Source organism: Anoplolepis gracilipes, chromosome 6, assembly GCF_047496725.1.
Source record: "Anoplolepis gracilipes chromosome 6, ASM4749672v1, whole genome shotgun sequence".
In the NCBI taxonomy this organism is placed as follows: domain Eukaryota; kingdom Metazoa; phylum Arthropoda; class Insecta; order Hymenoptera; family Formicidae; genus Anoplolepis; species Anoplolepis gracilipes.
The window spans coordinates 4097784-4110617 of NC_132975.1; the positions used below are offsets into that span (position 1 = coordinate 4097784).

Sequence of the window (12834 nt, forward strand, 5' to 3'; positions counted from 1 at the left end):
GATTATAAGGGGTTGTCCGACTGGTTGCAATTCCATGCGAGGTTAAAAATGATCTAAGCTCATGCGACATGAATGAAGCTCCTCTATCTGAATGTATAAATAATGGCGTCCCAAAAATGGAAAAGAGGTGCGTCAGGTGCTTAATCACTGTAGTTGCTGAGACGTGCTACACGGCATAGCAAAAGGAAATCTTGAGAATTCATCGACAATAGTCAAGAGATACTAGTTTCTTGTTTTTTAGGGCCTTTAAAGTCCATATTAAGTCTTTCAAATGGAGAAGTGGCTTTTATCAGTTTTCCTTCAAATCCATGAAACCGTGGCTTTAGTTCTGCGCAGACTTGACATGCTTTAGTGATCCTTTTTACATCTTCTATTGAAAAAGGGAAATTCTTAATACGGATCCAATGGTTTAGTCGAGTTATATCTGGATGGCAAAGCGCCGAATGTAACACGTTGAGATCTAAATTTGGATTTATAGTAGCATTTACCCTCGAAAAGGAGTCAGCACACGCATTCTCTTTCCCCGAACGGTAGATTATGTTGAAAGTAAAACAGGCCAATTCCAAACGCCATCTTATAATTTTCTCATTCTTTATTTTGCTAGAATGCTGTTGATTAAACATGAATGAGACGGAGTGTTGAGCCGTGATAATTTCAAAGTTACGACCAATCAAATAGTCGCCAGTAACGTAAGCTTTCTACGATGGCGTAGACCTCTTTCTCTATAGATGAGTGTTGTTGTTCTGATTTATTTAGTGTTCTAGAAAAAAAAGGCAACGGGTCGTCCAGTTTGACTTAAAGTTGCAGCTATGGCGAAATCGGAAGCATCGGTTTCCACTCTGAGTAATACATCCTCTTGAATAGCGGCCATTGTCGCTCTTGCCACTTCATTCTTCAAAGTATTGAAAGCTAGGATCGCTTCATCAGGAAGTGAAAAGTTTTTTTGCAATAAAGGACATACCTTTTCCGAAAATCTCGGTATCCACTTGCAGTAGTGTGAGAGCATACCCAGAGCTCGTCGCAGCGAGGCCGTATCCTTGGGAACCGATAAGTCAAGGGGAGGTTGAAGGCGATTTGGATCTGGCTTAATTGTCTTGTTGGATATTACATATCCCAGCAGGTTTATAGACTTGACAGAAAACTGGCATTTTTTTTTATTGAGCGTTAGATTGTATTTTTCAACAGCAGCTAGAAATTTTTCCAGATTGCAATCGTGTTCCTTCTAATCTTTACCATCTATCGTGACATCGTCTAAATATGGGAACGTACTCTCAAGCTTCTCGTCCTTAATAATCCTGTTAATGACTCTTTGGAAACAGGCTATCCCATTAGTAACGCCAAAAGGAACACGCCGGAATTGATAGTTTTCCGCACGCTTCGAAGGCGGTGTATTCTCGTTCTGATTCTAGAATTGGTACCTGACGATACGCGTTTTTGAGGTCAATGGTACTGAATATTTCATTCATTGAAACCTTTGCAATTACATCCTCAATCCTCGGGAGGGGATACGCGTCTAGCCTTGTAAATTTGTTTATGGTTTGAGAGTAGTCAACCACCATTCTAGCCTTGTGATTCCTCTCTCTTACAACGAAAGCCTGGGCATGCCATGATGAATTGCTGGGCTCTATTACTCCTTTCTGAAATAGTTTTTTAACTTCGGAAGCTATAAAACGGTTATCTTCATCTGAGTGTTTTCTAGATTTAGTCACTACTAGAATACAATCTGGAGTTAGGTTTGCAAAAAGCGAGATAGGTGGTACTTTAGCCATAGCCACGCTATAGATCTTGAAAGGTGGTCGACGACCATGAAAGGCTATATCTACTGATGAATGAGATCTTAATATATCATGACCAATAATAACCTCAGAACAGGGGTTCTTCATTATCAACATCGTAGTATTGTCACAGATATGTCCTCTCATTTGTATTTCCACATTGCACTGACCCGTTATGTCAGTAAATAAGGAGGAGTTGGCTATGGATACTTTACCAAAATACGGTAGTATTTTAATGCCGCATTTCTTAACAAAAGAGTAATCAATAAAACTCAAAGAGCTTCCTGTATCTATTAAGGCATTTAACTTTACTCCGTTGACTTTAACTTTCACTATGGATTTTCTAAGACAACTAGGTGAAACCGCGGAAACGGCTGCGAGCGTCCCAGTTGATGCAGTAGAATTTGATGCAGAGTGATAGTTTTTAGATTTACATATTCTCTGGTAATGTCTCTTTTTATTACATAGCCTACACGTAGCATTTCTCACTGGACACAACGCCCGAAGATGGCGATATTCTCCACAAAAATAACACTTCTCAGTCTTTGACAAACCGGCAGCAGTTTCATCTTGCTCAGATTCCGATCCGACAACGTTATCAGTAGCCATAGTAGTAGTAGTTAAACCAGCGTAGGAGGCAGAGTGTAGTCCCGCTATCTCTAGAACTCTGGCCTGATCAAAAGCCGCATCCATAGTTAGCGTCGTGTTCTCAAGTAACTTTTGCCGGGTTCAAGGAGAATTTAATCCACTAATGAAGACATCTCTAATATACTCGTTCTTATTTTGTTCCGCAGTGACATTTTTAAAATTGCAATCCTTATTTATTTGCTTTAAAATCTAAAAGTATTGATTGATAGGTTCTCCCGCCTGCTGTCGTCGAGTAGCTAGGCTGTACCTGGCGTAAATCTCGCTTCTAGGTTTTATATATAACGACTCTAGAGTATCAATTGCATCCTTGAAAGTTTTCGATTCCTAACGTACCGATACACATTTAAGGCTACGTAGTTGGTTAGGAGATGAAATTTATCTTCCTCTGACACCTCCTTAACGGCTAGGAAGTTTGAGAATGTTTGTTTCCAATGTAACCACTGTTGATCGGCCAAAGTTGAGGTTGGTTCTACATCAAATCGCTCTGGTCGCAGATATTTATCCATATTGCTCTCGTTATACGTATAATCTTATCCTCTTTATGTGATCACTTCCCTTTCTGTTGCTAAAATTGTAGTAATATTTAACCTACTTTATTTAGGCTTTTAGCAACAGAAAGATTGGGTACATATTTAATACAACTGATAATCAAAACGTAACAATACGTAGATTAGGCACGCTTAGACAAAATAAGAGAGGTTAGTGAGTGGGATGGAAAAACTAAATTATTATCTTAAACTAAAATATTATCAATCTAAGAAAGAGAACTAACTGACTGGCAGTTGTTCAAACTGCCAATTTAAATAATACCACATCTGCTTACAATGATAAGGAAAATCAAGTAATTATATCAATGCATTGTCAGTAGACAATCTTTATAATAATATATATTTGTTGAGTGAAAAGTAATGTGATTATATTTAATCATACATTTATATCTTACGATATAAACAAAAATTTATGTGTTGTTAGATTATGTGATGTTAGATCACCATTATAAATCAAAATAATGAAGTCAAGAAAGAAAATATTTCAACTATAATACATTTTGTAGGAGAGGATGATTCAATATCTACAACGAATCTAACAAAAAAAATCTACAGCTTCATTTTAATTAAACGAAGGAAGAATTGCTGAATAACTTTATAGACAAAATTTTAGATGAACAGATGAATGAATTTCATACAAAACTAAGAATAAGTACCTTTTTCTTTGGATGTAATATTTCTTTTAAGAAATTGTTGTTGAGTCGAATCACTTTAAAAATTTTATTAAAGCTCTTCGATCAGCATCCCTGCTCAAAAAAACCGATAAAGCACGATAAAAATAGATTCAAATTTTATAGAAATTTTATATAAAATTACCATAAACTATCGTTTCAATCGGAACAATTTTTTTGATGAGATAGAAAAGTTATCTATTTTTTTCTTTTTTAAACTTACGTGAATAAAATTAATAAATTCAATCGTATATTTATTATTTAGATCGTATTATTTTCTATCGTTCTACCATATCCATATGGTTCAATATAAATTTTTCGAAAGGACAGCTATCGTTTTTTATATGACACATTCGTACATGAATAATTTGATAAATTCAATCGTATATTTATTATTTAGATCGTATCGTTTTCTATCGTTTTATCATATCCATATGGTTCAATATAGATTTTTCGAAAGGGCAGCTATCGTTTTTTATGACACATTCGTATATGACTAATTTGATAAATTCAATCGTATATTTATTATTTAGATCGTATCGTTTTGCCATATCCATTGTTCAATATAGATTTTTCGAAAGGACAGCTATCGTTTTTTATACGACACATTCGTACATAAATAATTTGATTAATGTATGTACATATGTGTATGTATGTATGTACGTATGTAAATATGTAAATATATATATATATATATATATATATATATATACAGGGTGTCCCATTTTAAGTGTCCACCCCAAATATCTCTATTATTTTTGATTTTAGAGAAAAATAGTTTAGACATGTGTTGTATGGTTTCGAAGGGGCCATAAGATGATACCATTGGTTTGACCTTGAAGAGTCATTTGAAGGTCACGTAAAGGTTACCTCAATTTTTTTAAATGGAAGACCCTATATATATATATATATATATATATATATATATATAGAGTCTATATATATATATATATATGTATATATATGCAATCCGAACTGACTCGTATATAACATTTTTTTATATAAATATCTTGTTGAACTTATATAATAACTATATATATATTATTTATATTATAGTACTACATATATTTTTCAATATTATACAAAATGCTATCATTTTTTTTCACTCAATATAAAAACGATCTATTTTTTTACTTCAAATTTTTATATAATATTATAAAGGCTAAATTTGATTTTTTTGCTAATTAATTTATATAAAGATTTTAGAATATTTCAGAATAAAATTTAAACACATACAAAAAAATAATATATATACATATGTGTATTTCAATAAGTAATTTGCTAATTGAGTTGTGGATAAATTTCACACATTATATATAGAAAAACGCATCAAATGAATATTTAAACGTTTAAAGAAAATACAATTAAAAATGAAAAAAAGTTAAATAGTTTTTCTATGACAGCAGAAATCTAGATTTGATTGAAATGATAGTTTATGATAAATTTATATAAAATTTTAATAAAATTTAAATGTATTTTTATCAATTTTGTCAATTATCAATTTTTTTATTTATCAGTTTTAATAAAATTTAAATGTATTTTTATTATTTCTCAGCAATATTTTAATTTAAATAAGTAATCAGATGTTATAACTTTATCATGATTCGATGTTCAAGGGTGCTCTCATGCAACCTAATTAAAAAGGATTCTAAAAAAAGGTCTATGAATGTTTGATTAATATTATTTTGTGTAATAATATTCAACATAATTATTTAACTTTATTTAATTATATTAATAATTTCACATTGTAAGTAAATATATTAACAAATTATGAATAGATATGAGAAGTTTATTGCAATTCAATTGCATTTGGTAATTCGCATACATAACATTCCATACCAACGTTTATAAATATCATTTTTTGTTTAATTTCTTCAACTGAAGTTATTGTAATATTATTTTCTTTTTTAACAACTCTCATTAAATGTAACATTGGTACATTCTCTTTGATTGGACAAACTACAATTTTTCGAACTGTTATATAACATTGTTGTTCAATCAAAACAAATTTTATAATTTGAACAATAATATCATTTTTCAATTTAATTATAGTATCATTTGTTTTCTTTGGCCGAGTATACAAACTACTGTGAAATACTGTGCCTTTAAACACACATCTATTAAAAACAAAGACCATTAAGCAAAGGTTCTTCCACAATATCTGTTATAGTTGTTAATGGTATACCACAACCAATAAGTATAATGCCTTTTTCAGTAGTAGTATATTGCGTTAATTTTCGGTATTCAAATAAAGATTTGCAGTATTGGTAACTGTCAGTGTTAAATGCGGTATTAGTGGCTACAGAATGTCGATATATCATAAGCTGCAAATGTTTGTCTACTATTTGATTTCGCATGCCTTTAGGCCCATTTACATGATGTTTTAAAGTAAATATTTTGCTTTCATATGGAAATGTCGATGTAGCCCATAATGGTCCAGATTTCCTAACAGATTCTACTAGATGCGATAAGGAATGCATATTGAAAGTGATTACTTCTTCTCCATATAATATTTCACATTCACCTACAAATCTTACTAAATCTAACTGACATTGTAATAGATTTTCTTCACTTATGTCAGTTTTTAAAAGAATATAAACACTTTGTACTAATAATAAAAAAGATTGTAAAAAAGTATCGTCAAGGACTCCTGTTGGAGATTCGCCCTAAGCTACGTGCTTCATGCGATTGTAGCGCCAGTCCTAGCGTTACGCAACATAGGCCGTTGAAGACCCGTCTTACGTCACGTATCTTTTTACGCGACGTTAGTAGTAGCCATTGTACTTCTGTTAATCAAACATCTTACGAGCGCATCATAGAATAAAGAACATTGTTTATGCAAAACTTGTTCGTCGCTTCATTTACTGCAACAACAACTCCACGTAGACATGGATAGCTATAAAATAACAGCCAAGATCGCCATTCTGTAGCTTTCCATTTCGCTTTAGATATTAAATTTCGTGGAATTCTGTGAATTTCGTGAGGTGGTTTTATTGTTATTAAACGCTTATTAATAATCGAACGCTTCTTTGCTGTTAAAGAATATTTATGACCAGGCATAATCCAAATATTCCACATCTGTTTAGTGACACTTAAAAGAATTCCGTGCATATAATCTACAGGATAACCCCAAACACTATCTAACAGTGGCATTTTCATTAATTCAGAATCACCCTTTACACCTCTAATTATTTTCTGTAATTTTATTGCTTCATTAACATCGTTCTTATGAGATTCATGTGATCTCAATTCTGGATTTTGTAAATTTTCTCTTAACATTGGATAACGCATGGCACCTTTTACGTAATGACCGCACATATAACACCAACTGCATCCTTGAAATGCATTATACTGCATTCGATTTTGCATGATTGGCTGTGCAACAGAGTCTACCAATGCGCAAAGTGATACAAATTTAAATTTAATTGGTTGATTTTGACTATTAATTATTGTTATACCAAATTTAAACAGCTTTTCAACCGATTTTACAAATGTTGACAAATATAGATTCATAAACGCTGACTTAGGTTCTGATTCTGTAATCCATAATGCAGCAAGTATAACATTTTTGAATCGCAATTCAACAGAAAATTCATTTATAATTAATTGTACTGGCCAGATGGATATTTTTGAACTACAAAATAATGCTGCACCATCAGTATTAAAGTTAAGTGATAATATTTTGGTTTGAGAAGATTTAATATTTTCTAGTTTTTTTATATAGTTCACCATCATAAATGTCACTTATTAGAAAATTTTTTGAATTTTTACTATCAATTAATTCTAAATTTGCTAGTAATTGTGATAAAATATCCTTATCTTGTAATAACATTTTGATTTGATATGAAATATCAATGCATACAAAATAGTTTGGGGACTGCATTGAAAGTTCATATCGATTATTACATTTATCGCAAAGTCAAGTTTGATTTCGGAAATTATTTTTTGTTATAGGTTTCATCAATTCCACATAACATTCAGAACAATAAAATATATACGAAACTTTATCGTCTGGTGGAGTACATTGTTTTAATATATTGTAGTTACTAATGTTCCATTTAACAAATTTTGGTCCGGCTAATGTTTTAACTAAGTATTGCTTGTTTGGCAGAATCCGATAAATTGTATCGAAGGCAGACACCGGTTATCATTATTAGTACATCAGAAATTGTAAGACCGGCAGCTTCAAACATAATTATATTATTTCTTTCATTAGACGAATTTCTATAACAATCTTCTAAACATGCAGTAGACGTATTGCTATCAGAATCTTGATAATAATTTTCAGAGTTTTCTAAATATCCATCTGTTAAAATATCAATCATATCAGATGTAAGTGATGAGATATGAGCAAATGTATTATTGCATTTATCGTGTAAAGAATTATTGCTATTTATGCTAGAGAGATCTTCATAAGATGGTATTTTATCTCCTATAACATAAATATATATATATATATATATATATATTTCGAAATGTATAAAGCATACGGAAAAATATGTTTCGAACAAAAGTTGTGATTTTGAGGAGGCTATAAGATGATACCATTAGTTTGACCTTTAAGAGTCACTTGAAGGTCACGTAAAGATTACTTTTAATTTCTTAAATGGAACCCTCTATTTTTTATTATATATTCTTGTAGTTTTTATCTCACGAAATTTCCAAAACACTATAATAAAATATTTTTTCATTAAGTACTTTTCGAGTTAAGACTTATTCAAATTTGCGGTACTTTGTCATAAAATACAAAATATCTCGCAAAATATTAATTTTTCAATAATCTTACCCTAATACTTTTATAATAATAAGAAGAATGAACTGGTGTAAAGAAAACACATAGTTGTCTTAAAAAAAATATGAATTTGCAACAAGTAGTTATATACCATATACCATTTTTTTTAAAACAACTGTGTTTTTGCACCCAGCTGGCTCTCACATTACTCTATGCGTAAAAGTATTATAAGGTAAAAGATTATCGAAATTATTTATATTGTGCGAGATATTTTATATTTTAAAATACTGCAACTTTGAGAATAGCTTTATAACTTGAAAAGTACTTATAATAAAAAAATATTTTATTATAGTGTTTTGGAAAGCTCTCGAGAGCTACAATACATATATAATAAAAAATAGGGAGTTCCATTTAAGAAAAAAAAGTGACCTTTAAATAACTCTTCAAGGTCAAACCAATGGTACCATATTTTATAACCCCCTCGAAACCATACAACTTTTGTTCGAAACATTTTTCCGTATCTTTTATACTGTTACGTCCTGTAGACTTCACGATTCTTTCTTTTCGAGAGGAATGCATAAACACTTAGAGATAATGATTCTAAGAACTCTCTACGGCGAAATATCAAACCGTGAAAGCTGTCACTTTAGTTGCACTCCACGAATATTAGGATACGTGGATAATAAAATTTTTAACAAACTTCCGTAAGGCGAGACCAACTCTAAATAAGACAACCAAAGAAGTCTTAGAAATCGAATAAAGAATAAACATTTGAACGGCTTTCTAAACTCCAAAAGAATTTTAAATAAAACAGAGTCGCCGTAACTGGAGGCAGTTGTTTAGAACTGCAATCATAAATTTGAAACGGCGACGAAAATCTAAGAAGCATTCGATAAGAGAGCTCGCCTGACGGACCACCTAAAGTGACAGCTATTTATAATAAATTTCTAAATAGCGATAAGCGACTCTGACGGTACCAAACTCCTCATTGGCAAATGGAAAAATCTCTTGAACCAATAGAGAAGAAATTTTTGAGACTCGAAGTCGAAGGAAACACCCCCTAAGCATAAGGAGGCGTTAATTAAAATTCTAATTCGTCCAATTGTTTAATGGAGAGGAGATACGAATCCTAGTATTTAACGCGAAAGCAATGCGCCGCGACATTAGTATCAGGATCAGTATCAGTATCAGTATAATCGTTATCATAATCCTCATTACTACTTCGATTCGGTCTCTCACCCGGTACGAACATTTTCCTTCGACCTCGGGTTCGAGACGCGGAATTGATACTCCACCCTGCTATTAATTCTGCGGGTGTTAACACTTACTCGTATTTATACTTTCAAAATCCGCGACGTGCATTTCGGCCCACAATTGACACAAACTCTTTGTGAAGTGGTTGAGTGTAAGTTAAAACTTCAAAACGATAACGAGTATCAATCATTGTAAGTGGTTGTGCCACTCAATATGAAGAATTGGACCGCTAACCAGAGTTCCTGCCAAATTCAGACCGACGCCGCTAAATCCACTGCCGAGGTCTTCTACAGCTCTTAAAACCGACCAACGCACTCAAAAAGTAGTGAGTCTCTAACAAACAATTTTATACGATTGCTACTCCCCTTCCCGCAAACTTAAAGTCATTGAAACAGCTCTTGGTCTATCAGTCAATAATTTAAGTATTAATATTTCAATTTTAGTTTGCCTGTCTCCTCTTCCTCCCCTCTGCTTTACTCCCATTTTTATTTTTCTTTTTACCATCGTATTTATGTACACCGACATTCACACGTCAGGTTACTAAGTACAGTTAAAGATAATCTTTTTATTTCTCTTTTACCCTTGTATTTATGTACACCGACATTCACACGTCAGGTTACTAAATACAGTTAAAAGTAATCTTTTTATTTTTCTTTTCCTACCTGTATTCGTGTATACCGGGATTTCCACTCAGGTTACTGAATATAGTTTAGGGAACTTATATCCCTTCCTCGTTCACCCTAATATTGATAATAAAAACTTTGTCAATTTACATAGTCGTACTGTTGCTACAACTAATTTAAAGCCTACTATTTTAATATTAGTGTCAAAATTTTCTATATTATCTTTTGTTCTCGGTTTGTCTCATTATTCTCACTAGTTTTGTAATTTAACAAATAATTTGACCAAGAACTGTTTCTCCAAAGAAAATATAAAACATTAACATTTCCTCGCGGGGGTTCATAGTGGATCCTGCCACCCTCCAGAGAATTAAGTCGGGCGCAAGAGTGAACAAACGGTGCCGTAACCATCGCACGGTCAGAGTCGCGGCTAGGGCCTTAGCTGACAAGAACTTTGTTGTAGATTTTTCGAACATTAACGTAGAATTATTCAAATTACTTATAGCTAAACAAACAAACCCGCAAACAAAACCTGGCATCTCCCCTCTTATTTCAATAAATATTCTTCCTCCTCTTCCTCCTTCAAGAGAGCCGGAACCATCCCCTTCACCTGACCCATCTCCTCGTATCACCATCGATTCCCCTCCCCCTTCACATCCCATAGCATCATCCTTTCACGAACAACCCTCCCCAGCTCCGCTCGGTCTACCGGGCCCTTCCAACAAACCTCCCTTTACCTCTGAACCACCTCTCCGTCCATCCTCAGCAGCTTCTACCATCGTTCTTGAAAATTCACCTCCATCTTCCCCCCACAATTCACCTGATTCTCAAAAAGAATCGGATGAAATTTGGGAGGCCCTTTGCGATATTGCCGAGGTCGTCGTCGACCTCGAGAAAGAAAACGCGAACGCCAAAAATTCCAAACACCAAGAACCTCCTCGTCCCCCGCCTCAGGATCCTATCCAATATTTAATAAATAATCTCCCAAGGATCCGACATCCTCTCCCAAAAGGCTCGTATACAATCGGGCCTGGTCCTGTTGATTTGAAAACACTACACTTCGTCCTTGCAAACAACCCTGCGGGATCCGTAATCCCATGATTACTCCCCGGCCTTAGATATCCCCTCGCTATTCCGATAGAGCCTCTCTGGAAGAAATTCCCCCCTTCCACTATTACCTTCGAAGAAGTATAATTCTTTTCCTGGCCCTTCCCTTAGAATTTTAAATATTATTGTATAAATATCAGTCAGGTAATAAATCCTTTTTTTTATTTTTCCACTTCCAATTTACCTGGCTGACGTCCCTCCGAACTGATGTAACACCCGCGAATACACACCCACACCCACACCCACACCCACACCCACACCCACCCACGCACGCACGCACGCACGCACGCACACACACACACTCAATCTATTAATAAGATTAATTAGATTAATTAAAATGGTAATATTTTTTTAAAACCTAAATACTTATATACATTTTCATTTTCATTTAATAAATGAATAAAAATTAAAAATTTTAAATTTAAATCAAATTTATTAACCCTTTCAAACACATTCCCTGACTCCCAGATCGCACAAGGTCCCGTCCCGCGTAACAGGAATTAACTTCCTTTACCGAAAAGGGACCACCGAACGAACGACCTACTGACCTAGTAAAAGAGACCCTCGAGGTCTTTGACCAGGTCCGGCCTTGCACAGTTCGTTCGAGTCGAAAGCGTTAAGGTTTTACGCGTTTCGACAAGGGTAAGTTCTGTCCTTTCATTATCTCATTCTTGGTTTTCGAGTCTGGACGTAACAATACGTTTCGAGATATTTCAGTGTGAAATAAGTTAAAATATATACATATATGGGACAAACTGTATGTGTATATATATATATATATATATATATGTGTATATATATAAATCAAAGTTTATTAGCTACTTTTATTGTTTTTCTATACTCTATTATTTGTATGTATATTATGTGTATATACAATTATTTAAAAAAGTATATAATACCTAATTCATTGGTTTTTATATTCATATTAATATGAATATTTCTCCATCGTTTATCAGTTCGAGGATTCATTTTTGATTTTTTATATGTGGGATCCAAAAAATATTTATATATTTTTTTCTTACGTTTTTCAGGATGTATTTTATCCATATCTAAACTTTATTTTCAAAGACTCACTCATCTACACTCTTTTTATAACCTATAAGTTTTTTGCAAGCGTGCAATGTGATGCTCTGCTTTTACGCGCATGTGCATACAGTGAGAATAATATCAATAAAAGGGTACCGATTAGGATTTTCTGTTCTTTTTTGCTTATAAAATTTATTAACATTTTTTATAAGATATAATAGCGTAAATTATATAATATTAATTTAATTTATGTATTATATATTATTTCTAATTAATTCAACTTATCATTTAGTCATTTAGTCCATTGGCCAAAACTTATTCATACCCATTTTATATACGTCCTTGAAAACAGAGAGTTATATTTTACGCGCGAGCTGTATGTACATGTGCGTGTTGCGCAGATACTTGCGCATTGGTTGGCAAGGGAAGAGGCAAGCTGAAGCACATAACGGA

The 12834-nt window shown here is 33.1% G+C and overlaps 1 protein-coding gene and 1 pseudogene across 11 annotated transcripts in view; both read right to left on the minus strand.

Annotated features, from left to right (window-relative positions):
- Inos (Inositol-3-phosphate synthase) overlaps positions 1 to 12834 on the minus strand; it is a 110750-nt gene that overhangs the window by 75571 nt on the left and 22345 nt on the right. The window lies entirely within an intron of this gene.
- Positions 5199 to 7327, minus strand: LOC140666827 (uncharacterized; annotated as a pseudogene).